The sequence below is a fragment of the Rhea pennata genome, chromosome 5 (genome assembly GCF_028389875.1).
Source record: "Rhea pennata isolate bPtePen1 chromosome 5, bPtePen1.pri, whole genome shotgun sequence".
NCBI classification, from domain to species: domain Eukaryota; kingdom Metazoa; phylum Chordata; class Aves; order Rheiformes; family Rheidae; genus Rhea; species Rhea pennata.
Window position 1 is genome coordinate 17,951,317 of NC_084667.1, and position 18,302 is coordinate 17,969,618.

At 45.3% G+C, this 18,302-nt stretch overlaps 1 protein-coding gene and 1 long non-coding RNA gene across 12 annotated transcripts in view; one reads left to right on the forward strand and one right to left on the reverse strand.

Moving 5' to 3' along the window:
• Positions 1-12,143, reverse strand: part of PHF21A (PHD finger protein 21A) — a 144,461-nt gene extending 132,318 nt beyond the window's left edge. For 8 of the 11 annotated variants that reach the window (XR_009958477.1, XM_062576221.1, XM_062576217.1 and 5 more), the window contains exon 1: positions 11,208-11,345. The gene's annotated coding sequence lies outside the window, so the exon portion shown is untranslated. Of the gene's footprint in view, positions 1-10,421; positions 10,460-11,033; positions 11,055-11,207; positions 11,346-11,736 lie in introns of those variants that run through there. The other 3 variants (XM_062576212.1, XM_062576215.1, XM_062576213.1) reach the window with 3 other exon arrangements.
• Positions 12,144-12,404: 261 nt separating this feature from the next.
• LOC134141288 (uncharacterized) lies at positions 12,405-17,995 on the forward strand. The gene is made up of 3 exons (XR_009958585.1): positions 12,405-12,477; positions 16,431-16,537; positions 17,809-17,995. It is a non-coding gene; the product is annotated as an uncharacterized LOC134141288 (long non-coding RNA).
• Positions 17,996-18,302: the final 307 nt, after the last annotated feature.

The following is an 18,302-nucleotide window of genomic DNA, read 5'->3' on the forward strand; positions in this document are numbered from 1 at the left end:
AGCAGTACTGACTTAGGTGGATCAGAGGATTGTGCTCACAGAAACTGGGCACAGAACAGCTTTAATAAGCAGTTAAAATTCGGGCGCTGATGGAACCAGTTACTCGGTGTCATTTTTGCCGTGCACTGAACCATTCCATGCAACTAGCTACGCAGCCAGAGTCAGAAGACATGACACAGAAACCTAGTGGTATTGCGCACTGAAGACACTGGAGCAGTGACCCCACTCACCACACTGATCACAGACAAAGTCCGCTCTGGTAATGTTTTAATTTGGTAAATTTAAGTCCTAACCTGACCTCTGACTCTTGGGATGCACTAAGAATATGCACCTACATAACGGTATCTGCTGAAACGTTATCATGTAATAAACATGATAACACGTAATTTCTTGTATTATACTACAAAACATGGGCATCAGAAAGAAAACAACAACAGACTTCCTTCTACGTTCTTTCAGGTTCTGTGGAATTTAACTCAGGACCATTTCTTGGCACAAATGCTTATCTTCATAACCTAGAGTTCACTGGATTTCAAGTTCACATTTATTAGTCCTTATCTCCACTATGCACCAAGTGGTCTCCCATTCATATTTGAACCTCTACTTTTCCTTCAGGTGAAGATAACCTAATAAACATATATCCAAAACTTCAAAAACAAACTACTTTATTTATTATGCATCAGATTAATAATCTGATTTGCCAAAATCTCAGCTCCTTCAGGGCAAGCACTGCTCACTGGTACACAACCCATGCTTAATGAGTAAGTCATTTTTAGGGTTGAGCATTAAGGACTTGAAGGAAACAGAAAGTTTACATGATTAAACACAAAGCAGTGAAGGCTTCCACTCCTAGCCTAAGGTCTTCAATCAACTTACTGCAATGCAGAATAAATCAGTTCCTCTCCGCCTCAGTTTCTAATCTGAAACACGGTAATAACAACACTTACCAGGCTGACCTGCTATCTTTCAAATGAAGCAGATTTTTAAAGAACAGGCACACCTATACTCAAGCAAATAAACTATGCTGATTCACAACAGCAGATTGCCTGGGCCAAATTCCATACAGTATTAACAAGTCAACAGGAAGCACTCTAAAATTATTACACTGATGTGCTCTCTTCTTCCTTCCTCTACATTCCAGTTAGCTGGCACTCTCAGCGTTCTCCATCAATATACAGACACAGGTAGCAACCTAAAATTCTGCCTTCCCTTTTCCTTTTATTAGATTCTCCCTCTCCACCCCTTAAAGGGCTTTTTTCTCCCCATCTCCCTCCTCTCCCCTCAGCAGCACACAAACGGGAACTGTAGCATCTGGAAAATGGTATTTGTAGCTAGGGTAGTCACACTCAGTGTGGGAGTGCTGATGGTAGTCACTAATCCAAAAGGAAGAATTCAAGTAATTGTACACTTAATAAAAGTTCCTTTCTTCTCAAAACCATGATTATTCAATATAAGTAAAAAGATTTACATGCTATATCATATAAACATAGCCTGAATCACTGTGCTAATCTAACAAGGAATTGTATAAGTATACAATTAGTGTTTAATGGAAGAAAAGCAGAGTGCAAGACTGCTGTACAATATATGTAGATCTCTGCTTCAAGAACAAAGTGTCCAAAATATGGCTTTACAATTACACACACTGATTGCCATGGATTTTTAACTGAATAGTTATTTACTTAGAATAGGAACATTAAAATGTAGATTTCCCCATTTCTACTGGCCGCTTTAACCAACTGAAAGCTAGTATTTTAATCTTTTGCAATGCTGATGGAGAGTAAAAGGGTACTTTGGTATGGTTAAGCTTTCTGGACAAAAGTTTGAAGGAGGCTTTGAAGGAGTCTGGGGCAGTCAAACTTCCCTCTCCCTCACACGATTTTATATCCCGACGAAGCTGGGACCTATACCCAGGAACTTCATCCAGGGGAGGAGGCAGTAATATACTGTTGGGAGACACTCCTCTGATTTTCAGGTTCCTTCCCATCAACATCGCCACCTCCTTCATCTGCTCTCTTGGGACCTGCTGACTCCGCAAACACAGCAGCCGTGCCCCAACACTGGGCTTGGGCATGGAGACAGCCACCACAGAGCTGGAAGGACTGCCACAACAGTGGGAGACAGTAAAATAAGACAGAATAGTGCAGGGCACTAAACAAGCACTGCCTATGCCACAACAACATCAAGATTGGCAAGGGTAATCATATGTTTATAATCACAATGCATTTGGGGTATCAGTGTACTGTCCATCAGTACTGTAATTTCTTTGCAAAGTTACTCTTTAAACAAATTCCATGTTACATATGCCAAGAACATTTTTAATGGTCCTATTCCTGTGCTAAAAAAGATGCTTAAGCACATCTCTCTTCACAAACAGATCTCATGTATTGTTTTCTTCATATCTTCTTTACACACCCCTCTCCTTGCTGTTCCAAGGATGTCTTTTCTCAATTCACTGGAAAAAACCTCCTCCCAGTTCAGATTCTGATCATTACATGGCAGGTAAAAAAAAGGTTTTTTAAAAAAAGTCATATGAGTCCCAAAAAAGAAAGTTTATTTCAAGTGTATGATGGCAAGTTCCTTCTAGTGTAACTTTTGATCTCCAAAAAGCAGACAAGTTTTATTGTCTACTGGACTACCAAAGTCCACAGCATGGAAAACAAGATATAGGAAAATATAAAATTTAATCACAACACAATGGAAGTTGTATTTATCTTTTAAATCTTCAGCTGTATGTGGGATAATGGCAAAAACGATGAGGGGAAAAAAAAAGAAAAAAAAAAGAGAGACAGTACTTATCACCTTTCTTCTATTATGCAAGAAGTCTGGAAGCCACCACAGGAGTTTGACAACTTCCCATTGACTTCATCCACGCTGGAATTTCCTGCTAAATTTGCGCACGCGCACACACATGTTTACTCTTACAGGGTAAGAGGTATTTATAAGAGTTCTTTACAACTATGCATCAAATCCTTTTGTACATCCTTATCCTCATTGCTTATCTAGGATGCCCTGATACAGCACTGTTAAGAGGGGCTACTGTCACTGCCTCTCTATCTAGGGTGAAATGTCCTTGAAGGACAAGATACATCATCATCTTTGGCAATGCACCGTAAGATATTCTAGTACATATAGATTTATCTTGGTAAAAAAAAATTTGTTTCCCATCTGTTGTGTAGGCCCAATCAGTTAACGAAAGGAATTTCACCCTTGCAAGGCAACACTGACCGTCTTTCTAATCACATTCATTTAGTAACTATTTCAGCTAACCATGTGTCCTGTCAGCAATTTGCTCTATATGTGCTTCAATAAGGGTAGGGAAAACTCAAAGAAAAGCTCCATTACTATTTACAAACTTGATTAAAAGTTACAGTATATATAAGGATTCAGATGAATCTTTCTACTGAATTTACTCTTTTGTGCCAGCTTTAAACAAAAGTGTCAGCAATGCACAGTGTATACGATGCATCAGAGCTGACAAAATAAACTCCTTGCCTCAAAGAAGCTATTACCACCTAAGTATTTGTCATATTTATAACCTGACAGGTGAAGGAGAGAGCAACTTTTTGTTGTTTTTTTGCACAACTGGGAGGCAAATGTGCACTCTGAATTTTGACCGAGTGAAATTTCCTGTCAGTTTCTGAGAGAATAATTTTGCCACACAGACCTAGGTATAAGCTAATTACACTGGATGCACAGAAGCTACTTTCCAACACTAGAAATGTAGGAGTCCTGATTCAAATACTTAGTTAAGTTCTGTTTTTTAGCATTCAGATATTCTCTCTGATTTCTGCAGCGTTTGAAGAAAAATATATGCTTTTTTTTGCAGGACTGGAGCTCTAATTAGTTTCTCCAAAACACTGAAAAGGTTTATTTCATATCATCTGGCCTTTGTATTATTATTTCATACAAACCTAAAAACAAATAAATTGCCTGAGATCAAGATTAACTTTTAAGTAAGCAAACACTTAACTTTAAGACAACTGTAGCATCTGAAACTTGGCATAAAAGACCACAACAAATATCAAACTTGCTTCTGGTCTAACAGTTGGAATCAAATTAATGCTTACTTTAGCAAATCCTACCAAACATTATACATATTTTCACAAAAGATACTAATTTAACTCTTACAGATATACAAGATAGCATTGTAAAAGCTGCTGTACTGCTATCCTTACTCTGGCAGCACGTCCCGTGTTTTCGACGAGTTCTGTATGAGTTTAAGCTCAACGGTGAGGGCTCAAGGCTCAACCGCACCAGAAAAACCATCCAGGTGCGATCCGCTTCTCGGCTCACCTGCCGATACCTGCGTTCCGGATTCCGTGTTTCCTTGGAAACAACTGATGATGTCACTAACCCTGAAGCAGTAACAGAAACGCACTTCCCGGCTCCGCTGCAGACGTTAGTCACGTCACTGCTCGACCTCAAGGAACAGCGCACCGAAGCCAGATTTCGGCAAGCAGAGGCTTTCCAAATCAGCTTCTGCTACGGCAGAATTCCACTGCAACTGCAATCTAAACAGAGAACCTGGCATATAATGTTACCCTGAAAGATGTGAAATTTCAAAAATATCAGATAGGATACTTTCAATCACAGATCAAGCGCAGTATTATATATTCTTTGTATAAAATATATATACTCTTTGCGCGGAAGAGTATGTGCAGTTGGAAGCCTTCTTTCACCAGACTTCCCTAAACATACTACTTGATTAGAAACCACCATCAACTTGTTCATAAAAATACATGCTGTGTAGTAGTATTACTGGCACATGTTTAAGCTCTCCAGCGAAGAATTATATAGGGCATTGGCTACTTAGTTTCTGGAACATAAAAGCATCCTTCACCTGCCATCCTGAATCTCAAAGTTCTGCTCAGGAAAACTACAGGTCCCAGGATGCATTAGTTTATCTTTTTCCAGGCAAGCTAGTCAGACACAAACAGAGCACTGCACACTGGGGCCTGTAGTTTCCGTGAGCCACAGTCTCACCAGAGACGAGACCAGATGTAGGCCATATTGCACACTTCCATGGGCCAGCACACAGCAACGCACACTCCACCCGTACAGATACCTCCTAATGGCAATCAGCTAACCTAGATTAATGTCTGTTTCTCATATGTCGAAAGACTATTAGAAGTACAAAGATTTCAGTAAAAAATAAGTATCAGCTAACCAAAAATTCCCAAAGAATAAACAGCAGTTTAGCTACTTTCAAATATGCAGCGTGGGTTAGGGCTTTCTAATATCTTCATATGAATACAAGGGAGATTTTTTTTCCCTCCTCTAGAACTGTTATATTTCTTAATATTAAAGCCTGTTTTCAAAGAGTGCTCTTTCTGTAAGAAAAGTATGTTTGGTGAGAGGCATATTCTCCCTGTGCAGAATTTAGTAATTTGGAAACAAATTACTCTCTTTCTCCATTTCCAAAACATACTGCAGCAGCAGCCAGCCCTCCCTTCCCAAAAAGGAGCAGAGCTTACTGAGAATTCAGGAGCTGTATCTAGGGTAGGCCTCAGAGAGGAATACACTGTACTCCAGTAAAGGGAAGGGCAGCTCCCCCTGCCAGTCTGTTACAAGAAGGCTTTAATCACGGAAGGAAACAACCAGTGATCAAAATGAACAAGTCTGCCCTCCCCCCCTATTCCCCCTCCCCCGAGCTCTGTTTTTTTTTTTTTAAAAAAGATACGTGTATATAATTCCATCTAAGTACTTGTGTTTTACTATTCTTAGTAGAACAACAGCGTCTCCGCAGCATTTCCAGGCTAGCAGGCAGCGCCCGCGCAAACATGCGAAAGAGAAAGGTCCAAGACTCCGAACCAAGCAAAAGGCAGCATCCTGTCACAACAGAAACACAAACAGGGATCCTTAAGTCACCTGAAAGACATCCCGATGCATTTCCCTATACAGGCAGAGGGCCTCACAAGCATCTAAAGGTTTTGTCAATACAGCAATACTGTCCATAGGCCAAAAGACAGCTGTTGCCATAGTTACTATCAGCCAGCTTATCAGAAAATAATTATTGCGATTACTCAGAAGTTTTGTTAAAACAATTTAAAGCTTCGGTAAAATACTACTTGATCCCTTCAATTAACTGTTTGAACTACGCTGCCTTCGGGATCCACACAGTTAACGGTGCTCGGATCCGCAGGGTCGGAGGGAACAAGGGAAGGAATCGATGCTCCTTCTCCCGTTCGAGTCCTGACGGCTTGTATTCCGCAGGCAGGAGCGGCGAGACTGAGCCGAGCTCAAGCTCTGCTGCTAGAGTTCTCTTTTCACAGGCCTAAGGACAGAGTCCAAGCAAAAACCATCTCGCAGGCACAGGCTCTGCCTACCCCCAATATTTTAACCATTCATGTATCTGCACCCCCATTCAAGAACGCACCATCTGCAGTTTCAAAACCTATTTCTAATTATATACACAACAATAAAGACCCTCATTTGAGAAGCAAACAATACAGTTCCTGTAGCGAGCGAACTTGGTATCATACCCTTTCGTCCTACAAGCACAGGACTGTCAAGTGGAAAGGCAGAATCTGGAAAACACGCGTTTTAAGAATTCATACATTAAAATAGCACATAAGCCAGTGTGAATGTGGCCTACCACAGAACTACATAAGCAGAGTTGTGCTTCTTATGTACAACATACAGACGTATTTCCACCAATAACAAAAGTGTTAGGCTAGGTTTTAAGGAGGTGCAGTATTTGGATGTGCCCCCCCCCTTTTCTTTTCTTTTTTCTTTCTTTTTTCTTTTTTTTTTTTTTTTAAGAAAAGAAGTGTTTGGGCATAGGAGCTCTAATCAAAGGGTGACTGTTTGCAGTGAAGGTCAAACCACCTATGCATAAAGCTTTTTAGGCATGGGCACTTGATGATTCCTATTGATGAACTTTTTTAAAAAAATATCATTAAATGTAACGTTTGCATCATTAAAATGATGTAAACAGAACAGGCTTCTCTGCAGAATTTATTTTTTAGATTTACCAGCAGCATATTCTCTCTTCAAAAGCCTACAATGATCAAAGTATTAAAGCAAAAAAAAAATATCAGTGACAAAGTTGAAGCTTTGTTAGGGGAACAGGCACAGCAATAATTTGAGACAGAAGGAAGGGAGCTTTCAGAACTTTCTACAGCTTTAAAAATTATTTTAAAGGCACGTGATTCTACTTTTAAATTTTAATTGCCACTTGAATTGATGACCTTTTCTCAATGCTAGGTAAGTTTTTTAAAAACATTTCCACTTCTGTATGTGTTATAGCCATTTTATATCTACACTTGCCGCCTTGCTTTTGTTATGTCAAAACCTCACAAAAGCAGAACCAAACAACTTAAATCAGACTTCATCAATTTCTGCACAGTGAGGAACCTGATAAGGTGAAGGAGTGATAAATTATTTAAAGCTCACAAAATATAGTAACATTAAAAAAATCTGAATATTTGTAATAAAGAAATTGAAAATAAGAAAATGCAAAGTACCCCCCAAATGTAAATAAACTTCTGTTTTGCCTGCATAATGCATAATCCACTACCAGCACAAGCCAAGTAACTGGCTTTGTGTTGTACTGATCATGAAATATTAATGTAGGATACCTATAAAAACTATCCTTCAGTTCACCCTCTATTTACAGAGTATGGACATAAGTAAGTATTTTGCCCCTTGCATTCAGTGCACATCTCAAAGCTTTTCTGCACACCCTCCCACCTTTCCAGCATACAGTTTGTTCCTAAATAATAATCCTTTGTGCAGTTAAAATACACCAGAAGCAGGACGCGAGCTGCTTTCTGGCACAGTAATTGAACAAGGGCAATTCACGAACAGGCAGGAGCCAGGCCTTTTGTGGAGTCTTACACTTCCAGTACACGGCTACGCATGTGACCGCGCAGTTGTGAGCATAAAGGCTGAGAGGGACAGTAGAGAAATACTATTAGAAACCTAATAATAGATTTTTAGCACTGCCCCTTCTACACAAGGAGCCTCTCCTACGGGCTAGTCCGCTTAACAGCGCACACCACCACGCAATGCCCCTCCAAAGAGCAGAGCCCTGTCACACTCAAGTTCTTTCCAAAAGATTTTAAATAAAGGAACAAAAACAACAGAACAACAGTACTGAAGAGGTTAAGTCACCCACATACATTTCAAACATGAAATTTATTTGGAGTTTCTGGTAATGTGCACAAAATGCCCATAACACATGAAAGGAAGAGGTAGCTCATCACCGTTCTCACAAACTATAAAAATGCTATGAAAATGAAGCAGAAATCTCAGCTGTAAACAAATGCCAACAGCAACAATTCACTCCACTGAATGAAGTTCTCCATGGCTCAGAGAATAAGTATCAGGGAACTGAACAGCTACAGTACGTCCATATGCTATAATAACCACTACAAACTGCACCAACAATCTAAAGGGACAGCAGGACTCACTATTAAAGCTTTCAAAAAGCACGCAATTTCACAACTTTCTAAGGCACCACTGAAAGGCATTTCATTTTCCTGAAAAAATACACATGAAACTAGTCTCCTTTGTATAAATTCAGTCCAAGAGTAACTTTTAAAAATTATAATTTCAACAGTGAAGTTTAATACACACACACACAAAAATAAAACAAAAAATAAAAAAATACTCTGCTCTCAAAGCAAAAGTAGATTTGGAGCGAGAACTTTTTAGGCCCAATATTTGAAACCCAGCTGAAGTTGCGTGCCTAAGGTGAAGAGCAAGCTTCACAAAAACTAAACTGAAGGCAGAGAACTTGCATTTAAAGCTGGAAAACACAAGCCAAACAAACCATACTTTTCTCTCAACTGTAAAAAAATTCAGTTTCTTACTTCTGCTTTAAGTTCTTGGAAGGAAAGTTTTCTATTTTCATTCTCAAAAGGAAGAAAACTAATACCTCCCTCCCCCCATGCTCCTCCTCCCAGCCTTCCCATAAATCCAGTTCAGGATGCACATAAAAAAAAGCAAAGCTTAAACGCCTTCAGACTGAAACCTTACGATGAATAACAGTAAAATAATTATTTCAAGAGCAAAAAAAAAAAAAATCCTGAATGTGACATCTTGAATTATACACCATGTTAGCTTTGTTAGTTAACTGAAAAAAACACCAAAACCCGTAACGGGACCCACTTCAACTTCTTCACTGCTCAGGTCAACAGAGCTAAAAGTTGTAGGTATGACGTAGTTGACATCCAGCTGCTGTTAAGTATTTGGTGAACAAGCAACGTACCTTCTGCTGGGCAACCAGTCTCTTAAGACCTTGAGGTCATATTCTATAGAAGCTACTACACAATAAGAAATCAATGGATAAAGAGGTTGCTTAATATTCCCTATGTATCTACTGCCAGTTTCTCAAACTCCTAGACAATATAACTACCACATAATAATCTGATTTCTCAACCACAGTAAGGTTGAAAGGTTTAAAAACAAGCGAGAAGCATGTCACTTAATTTTTTAAATACAGTTTTGAAGTCTCATTTACTGAGCTTCGGTATTCCTTACTTTTAAAAAAAAGAAAAAGGCAGTTTAATTCACCTATCATGAAACATGATATAAATAAAATTCCCAAACCCTGTGATCTTTCTACTGAAGCACAGTAATTAACTTCTGTAACTCACCTGGGTAGTTGCAAACATTTTTTGGTTTGTTTGCTTGTCCTATTCCTATTAGTAATTCAATATCACTTCTTATATATATATGGAGTATAAAGTTATATTGCAAATAGTCATTAACATGCCTAATATAAAAGTTTTAGCTGGGTAGAAGGTATGAATTTTAACTTTCTAGTACTCAAGGTTTTATGAAGCTTGTTATTCTCTTCCCAAATTAAGTCTCAAAATAAACCTCTTTTCATCAAAGTGAAGCATCCCCCCTGCTATGTAACAAATCTAGCCTCGCCAGCCAGCTCCGGGCAGGCACAGGAAAGCCAAAGGAAAAGGACTTACAAAACTGAAACTAATCAGGTGTCTTCACTGTTAGAAATGAGCACAGTACAAGAAAAGAGTAAACAAGCATCACCACAAAAAGCATTTCAGCTATTTCAAAGTCTACAATGTGGCAGTGGGGTGGGGGGAAGGACCTGTACACCCGTACAGGAATATCTGTCCTTTAACCTGATAACAAGTGGTAGCTTATCTAGCTAAGAAAACTTCACTAGCTCGAATGAGGCTGCTACTTCTTATTGTAAGCCTGGCATTACTGAGCACACGTCCCCTCCTCGTTTTTCCATGTTCAGACCTCCCATACACCACAACACACAACTTCCTCACGACATGCAAGTTATTATCCCCAGTGGGATCTCTTTACATGCAGTGTCCCCAGTGAACAAAAGTTCATTGTCAAGCTCAGAGCTTGGGCCCAAACAAACATCCAGGGCGAAGGAGAGGAACTGCTCCTATCCACAATTTTAAGACTTGCAAGCAATCACCGTTACTTACAATTAAGAAGTGGGAACAGGTGTAGCAGGTATCATACTTTGATAGCTGAACAAAGAATATTAGAGCACGTGACTGAAATGTGATGACATTTGTACACCAATCGAAAACAAAAGCCACTCTCCAATGGCACTCTTTCCTCCACCCCCAAAAATTAGGAACTTAGAAATCACTCCATATTGAAACACATCTGTTCACAGCCTCATTTTCTGACACTTGAGAAGAAGTTGAATGAAGAGCTCCATACACTGATCCAGCACACACTCACCTAAAAGCCTAGGTATACAATCTCGCAAGCACCCAGCAGACTGCCAATGGGTCGGGAGGAAAACCTACCAACAGTGCAGCTCAGAATAATAAAATGGGAAGGAAAAAAGAAAAGCAGGGAAAAAAAAAGAAAAAAAAAAAAAAAGGCAGAAAGGCAAGTGAAGAAAGGAGCATGCACAACAGGACTATACCAAATGGCAGAGTCCCACATACAGCCCCACTCCACCTACACGCACACACAAATGAAGGGGGGGGAGGAAAAAGGAGAAGTACACGTCTCTAATCCCAGCAAACGAGCCCAAGCAGAAGTGCGAAATCCCAGAGGCGTCCTTGCACTGCGCTTTGTACCTGTGCGGGAAGGGCAGCCCCAGGGCCAGGGGGGCCGCAGACACTTCAGAATAACAAGTTGCAGAAGAAACGGAATTTTCCCAGCGCTACTCGGGCCACAAAGACAAATGAAAGGAAAAAGGAAGGGAGGGAGGGAGGAAAGGGGGAAGGAAGGAAAAAAAAAAAAAAAAAAACCTGCAGCGGCAGCAGCAGCTTTACTACGAATTATCAATCAGCAACAGCAGCAGCATCCCGCAGATAATAATAAAACTTCCCCGGCAGCATCGCGGCGGCGAAGGGCACGCCGAGCCGCGCCGAGGGCCTGGCAGCGGCCGCCCCCAAGGACCCGGCGCGGCGCGGCGGGGGAGGCGGGCCGGGCCGGGCCGGGCCGGGCCGGGCCGCGCCGCGCCGCTCCCCGCCCCCCCCCGGTGCGGTGTGTCATCGCCGGGCCCGCTCCTCCCCCCCCGCGCCGCCTCCGCCGCCCGCCTCCCCCTCGGCCCGCCGCCGCTCAGAAACTTCTGCCGGCGCCCGCCGGGGAGGCCGCGGCTCCCCGGGCGCTCCCGCCGCCCTCCCCCGCGGCCCGCCAAGTTGCTGCTCCGCCTCTCCAAGTTGGCCGGAGCGCCCGGGCGAGGCTGTTGCTCCGGCCGCCGCCGCCCCGGCGCGGCTCGGCGCGGCGGGGGACGCGCGGGGGGCGGGGGCGCAGCCGAAAGGGGGGATACTACACCCTGCTGGTGGCGGCGGCGGCGCTGCGGGCTGGCCGGGGTCCCCCCGGCAGGACCTCTCTGGGAGGGGGAGGACTCTTCTTCATAGGGGGAGGGTGCTGGCGCCGCCGCTCCTCCGGGCCGCCCGTGCCCCGCTTCTGGGCGCCTCTCTCGCCTCCTCGCACTTTCTTTAAGCTAAGCGGGGAGTGGAAGATGGTAGGCTGCTCCCTTCTCCGCCTCCTCTTCGCTCGCTCTCTCCTCTGTGGGGTCCTTTTCCTTCCCCCTCTCCCCGGGGGGCTCCTCCTGCCGGGGGGAGGAGGGGGCGGGCGGGAAGGAAGGAACGAAGCAGAAGAGGCGCAGGAGGAGAGAAACTGTGACACAAAAACAAGCCGAGAAGCTGAACTCTTCTTCAATCCCATTCACCCGGCCCGGCCGCAGCACCGCTCGCCGGGATCCCTCCGCCGCCGGCCTCCCTGCCTGCCTGCGGCGCGCTCCCGCGCCGCGCGCGCGCGCGCGCGCCCCCGCCCGCCCGCGCCCCCGCCGCCGCCGCCGCGGGGAGGGCGCCGAGGCGCCGCGCCGCCGCCCCTCGCCCCGGGCCGCGGGCGCGGGGCCGGCGGCGGCGCGGGCCGGGCGGGGGCAGGGCGGGCGGGCTCCTCCGGCGGGGGGACTACTTGACGTGTCGGTGCGGCGAATTTATTTCCCTTTGCCTAAGGAACGGGCTGTGCTGCGGCTCCCATTGCCTAGGGAAAAAGCCCGGATGTGAAGTGAGTGAAACTAAAGTAGAGTGAAGTAGGGCACCAAACTCTGCCGCCGCCGCCGCCGCCGGGCGGGGGCCCGGCCCGCCCCGGCCCCGGCCCCGGCCCCGGCCCCGGCCCCGGCCCGGCCCCGCCGCCGCCGCGCGCGGCAGGGGCAGCGCGGCGGGCGGGGGGGCTCTGCCGGCGCGCGCACCCCCCCCGCGCCCGCCCCCCGCCCCCCCCCCGCTCCCCTCCCCCCGCGGCCGGCCGGCGCGCGGGGCTGCGCGGAGGCGGCGCGCGCGCGGGGCGGGGGCGCGCGCGGAGCGGGGAGCGGGCGGCGCGCGGGCGCGGCGCAGCGCCGGGCCCCGCCGCGAGGGGCTGCGCACAGGAAGTTGATGCAACAGGGCGGCGGGCGCGGGGGGCGCGCAGGAAGCGGCGGCGGCGGCGGGCGGGACGGCGGCGGGCGCGCGCCCGCGGCGGGGCCGGGCCGGGCCGGGGGCGCGCGCGGCGGCGGCGGCGGCGGCGGGGCTCTGCCATGTTCCCTCCGGCGGGAGCGCAGTGCGCAGCCGGGGGCGCCGCCGCCGCCGCTCTCCGCCGGCCGTTAATGCGGTTGGGTTCGCCTATTTATTTATTAACTCGCTCCGCCAGCGCCCGGCGCCGCTGCCATTTGCTTCCGTGCTCCGAGGGAGCGGCGGGAAGCGGCTGTGCATCACCTCCCGCTTTGCTGTCCCCCCCCGCTTTTTTTTCCCTCCACCCCCCCAAAAAAAAAAACGTGTTGGAAAGTTAAAAAGTTTATAGGCAGATGCAGAGCAGCGAAGTTATGTATGATTAATTTTCAGCCTTCTGCAGTGCGTGCTACTGCGAGAGGTAAATGGAGAGGAATCTGGCTCGGGGGCCGCGAGGAGCGGAGCGAGAGCGCGGCGGGGCCGCGGCGCAGCACGCGCGGGAAGGCCGCCCGCCACCACCCGCCCGCGGCGCGGCACGGCGCGGCACGGCGCGGCACGGCACGGAGCGGCCCCGGTTGCAGGCGTGAGATGGGCGGCGCGCGCGTGTGCGTGGCCCGCAGGCTGCCGCCGCCCGCGGGAGGGCTGCAGCCTGGCCGGGGCGGCCCGGGCCGGCGCTGCCGGGGCGGCGGGGCGCTGCCCGGGCGGCGGGGCGCGTCCTGAGCGCGGCGCGGTGTGCGGGCGCGTTCGCACAGAGCCCGTCTTTGATGCACCGCAACCCCCCCCCCTTTTTTTCTCTTTTTTAATAGCCTCTCACACTGCTTTATTTCTTCAAAACGTACGCGTGTTGGGAGGAAAAGTGTGCGCGTTATCTCTGCAGATGCTTCAGGCAGCCAGGATGAACTCATTATTTTGTTGTGAAACTAAATCCATAAAGCAGTCGTGATGAGTAACTCGGGGACTGGGTAGTAATGCACGGTTTTGTCATCTAGAGAATTCCTGTGTGCCCGAAGTGAGGGTGGATTTACAACAGGGCTTCCTCTCGGCCGTCAAAAAATCGGGGCTGCCAAGCCATTGATGATTTAATTACCGTTAATTTTATGCTACTTTTCCATCAGTTTGTTGACAAGTTTTATGTGATTTAGTCCTGAGCTTTACAACATTTGGTGCCTTTCTTAAAGCTGTAGCACCTGGACTTGTATGATTGTGGGAGCAACTCTCTTTTTTTTTTTTTTAATTAAGTTTTTAGCCTGTGGATTTGTAGATATGCACTTGAAGACACAAACTTTAAAGGCACAAAAAGAAAAAGGTACAAGGCAAATAAAATTTTCCAAAAATGCACTGCTTTTTTTTTTTTTTTTTTTTTTTTTTTTTTTGTAACCTCCTGTTGTTTGGCATTGTTTTCAAAGCTGTCTCCCCACCACCACCACCCCTTTTCAAAGGCCTTGTATGCAGGGTTGGGAAAGCACTAAAAAACCAAAAACAGCAAAAATATCAGAATGCACATCAAATAGTTACTGACGTTTGTTAAACAGCACATGGGCTAACAGGTAAAGTCATGTGCCTGGGACTACCAAAAAATTCAATTGCCATTGCAGTAGTTTTTTCTAGAGTGTCCAACCGTGACAAGATGTTTCATTGTCAATATACTAAAAATACTGCAAGTTTTTTAATAAAAGTCTACTTTTTATGCTTATCTCTGCTTTATTTCTACAGCCACTCAATAGATAAGGTAATACTGAGACCAGGATGATTACAGCCAGATCTGCACAGTGGTTGGCTGAGATTTCTTTTGGGGGAGAAGGGGGTGCTACGTCCAACACCGCTGCCTTCTCTCACCCCTCCAGTCTCGATTTTGTATCCACACGTTAAACCCCTCTGAAAATTAAAACCTGAATACTCAGGTTTTTCCTCCAGATGAACTTGTACTAACAGCAGTTCAAGCTGTAATGCCTCAGCACTACAACCCAGACAACAGCCTGAGTTTTAATTTTACCTTAGGTTAGGGTTGGAGATGTTTGACAAGAAGACGAGTCAGTATACGCTGAAAACAATCTGATGAGAGTTGCTTTTGTCCTTCAAGAGTTTTAGAGCAAAGCAACCACAAAAATAAATACTAAGTAAAGCCTGTTTATTTCTCTGTTTTTATCTTCCTGATTAACAAGCAAGTTAAAATAAGTTAGAGCTGGTGATTAGGCTTTTTTATAGATTCGGCATGTTTATTCTGTTGAGGAGTCAATACGTGCACTTTGACTAAAGTTTGTTTTAGAGATGAACTTCGGACAAAGTTCAAAGAGAAAAAATCATTAGCTGTTACCATAGAAGTGCAAAGAAATTTTACAGAGTTGGTCCTGGAATTCAGGCGATGATCAGTGCCTTGCGTTACTAGTTCCATTCAGCACACGCTACCTACAGTGATGTTCGGGTCACGGCCAAGCAGAGTAGCTTAGGCCGTTTTACACTCTGAACTGAGCAATTTGATCCACAGGCAGTGATTATCAGAAGCACCTTGAAAGTTTTTCTTTCAATTCGTGCACCATTCCTTTGTTCAGACTTGGGTAATGAAGAGAAAGGATCCCAGCCTGTGCGCTACTTGGCTTCATTTGCACGTCAGTAGTAAAAACTTCCGTAGGTGCCTAGGTAGCGTGTGGTTACTGGTGGCGTTGAAAGTGGTTTCATGTATGAAACTGGAAGCAACTGTACTGTCAGATACACGGCTAAATGTTTGAATAAACTGACTCCTACTTGTTGGCTTCATCTAGATATACCTAGCATGCTTTATTTGCATGCCTTTATAAAAGCCTAGCAAAAATGTTCCTTCCTTTGCTTCCTGAGTTTTTGTCTAAGAAGTTGCCCTCCGCACCTCTCCCTCCGAATGTTGCATTGCTGCTGTCCGTCGGAATTCAAAGTTCATTTTGTACAAATTTTCCACTCTCTGGTTGATCACATTGGCCTGGATACTCACCCAGTTCCCTTTTCCAAGTTTATTTCCTAAGAGCACTTACAAGCACAAGCCAAATCCAAAGCCTTTCTGAAATTAGTGGAAAACTCATACAAATCAACAGGCTTTCAATCAGAATTTGCAGGCAGCTGCTCCAAGATGATGTTTCTCATTGAGTGTTACTTCACCAGTTTGGCCGAATTGCAGGGAGGGAAGCACAGTCTGTGTAAGGTACAATGCAGGAGCATTTCAAGGACTCTTGCTTACAGTTTTTACAGTAAGTGTTTAAAATAACAAGTTACATCATATTGTGCTAGTGTCATTATAACAAGCCCATCTCACAGTACCATTTGCTGAGAGTACCTAGAGCAAAATTAGAGACGACTATAGTTAACACATGGAAGCAGTCTTGTAGTGGCTCATAGTAAAAGGAACTAGCCGCAAGTGCAAAAGTGCCTGAACTATGGGTCACAGGTTAAATTGGCAGAGCGCTGAGTAGCCCCATAGCACTTTCTCTTCTCGTGCTTTCCAGCAACAAGCCTACCTTAAAAAATAAGCTACGTATTTGTTACTTGCCTATTACTCTTTTTTTTTCTGAGCTTTTGGCAGGGATGCTGGATGGCTGCAAGTAAGAGGGGAGATAGCCTGTGAAGCTGTGCTTGAAGGAGGAAGCCGGAAGGCCATTTCAGGCAAGACAAGCTCCAGGGTAAGAAAACAGTTGGGAATCCGCGTGTTTTCTCATCCGTGTTGGAGCACAGGGTTTTCTCTCGAGCAAGATCTCACAAAAGAGCTCCTTCTGCAAGTAAGTACCTTCCTTCCTCTTCCCTGTATCAGAGAAAGATATGGCATAACTCACTTCCAGACGATAAGGAAAATGAAACAAACAGTTTAGGTCACTGTTAGGGGCCAGAGCTTGAAAATACAACAGGCACAACAGGCTTGCTAATAAGGACATCAGCCTGAGTACAAAACACTTTACTTGACCTGACATCCTTAGACTTAACTGTGGATTATTTCCTTAAAGGAGACTTGCTTCAGGAGCCAGTGAAGCAGACCGCTGCTTAGCTAGGCCCATCTGAAAGGACTTGCTTTTTCAGTCGTTGTCAGTTGGACTCAGGTGTGAAGGGTTTGACTGCAAATCTGGTGGTTCTGGTGTTCTACCATCACAGCTCAGGGCTAGTAGGACCCGCTGGCCACATGGGCTAAAAACGCATGTAGGAGTGTATTGTCTGTATTCTAATAAAGGTAACTCAGCCATTGAGCTGCCCCTTCCCTTTTGCAAAGTCATGTTCCATGAGTTGCAGCCAGAAGCTGGGACAGGGAAAGTTGCCTATGTCACCTGTGGATTTTCACTGGGGATACAAGCTATTTCAAGTGTAGCCTTGCCAGAATGAATGCTGTTGCATTTCCTGCCTCTGATAATTTAATGTTTTATTTATTGGAGATGCTGTTTATTTCTCACAGACGGTACAAGGCAAAGAGATGGATTACCTCTGAGGGGCGGTTAACCAGTAGAGATCAGCCATTCTGGGTTGCCTTGAGACCCAGCTGTGCATCTGGCCTGTTCCTGTGTAGCTCTGGGGAGGTCTATGAGGAACCTTCTCCTAGCTGCCAGCACCTCCCAGAGCTCTTCCTCCCTGATTCCCACAGTTTCAGTCACATTAAAGTTTGGGTATGTGGCCTGCAAAGTCAGGAATATTGGCTGCTGCTATCTAATCTTATCTCTAACATAACATCGGCTATTTCTACCAGTAATTCTCTGTCAGATCTACAATTTGGGTAGACCAGAGAGTATCTTACCCTTCACAAGCCATTGCTCAGTGCTTCTGGAGATGCATCTATTTTCAGAGAATGTGGTGGTTTTGGCACTTCCAGACTGAAGGAAGATGTGACTAGTGATACCATCCCCGGGAATCGAGAGGAATGGATTTCTTTTCTCTTTTTTTTTCTGTTTTTAATTGTTTTCTCTTTAGATAGATGTGAGCAGTCGTAAGGGGACATTGCTTATGACTCTTGAGTGGCTGGCCAGGCTGACTAAGCACACTTCTGGATCCCATCTAGTGTTTAGAATCCCAATGAGCTAGACGCTGCGTGTCCAGATGTGAACAGTTACTCATTTTTAAGCCACCAGTATGAACTATCTTAGGATCAATCACAGCTCCATTATAAGGTAAAAGAAGATATTTTTTGCTTATCACTGCTTTTGTTAAACAACATAATGCCCCCTAATTCAGGCTGATTTGTTGTAACATTGGTCACGCTGCTACCTTTTCCTGATGGAGCTTTTTTGACCACACCAATCACCAATAGTGATTATGAGATATCTAGATTCCATCAGAATACCCTTTTCCAGGTACCTTCACCAGAATTCTTGCTCCTTTATTTTCAAGGAGCTTGGAGGAGAAAAAGTTCAGTAGAATCAGAAACCTGCAGATGGAAATAAAACCAGTAAATTTTCAAGGACCCACTAA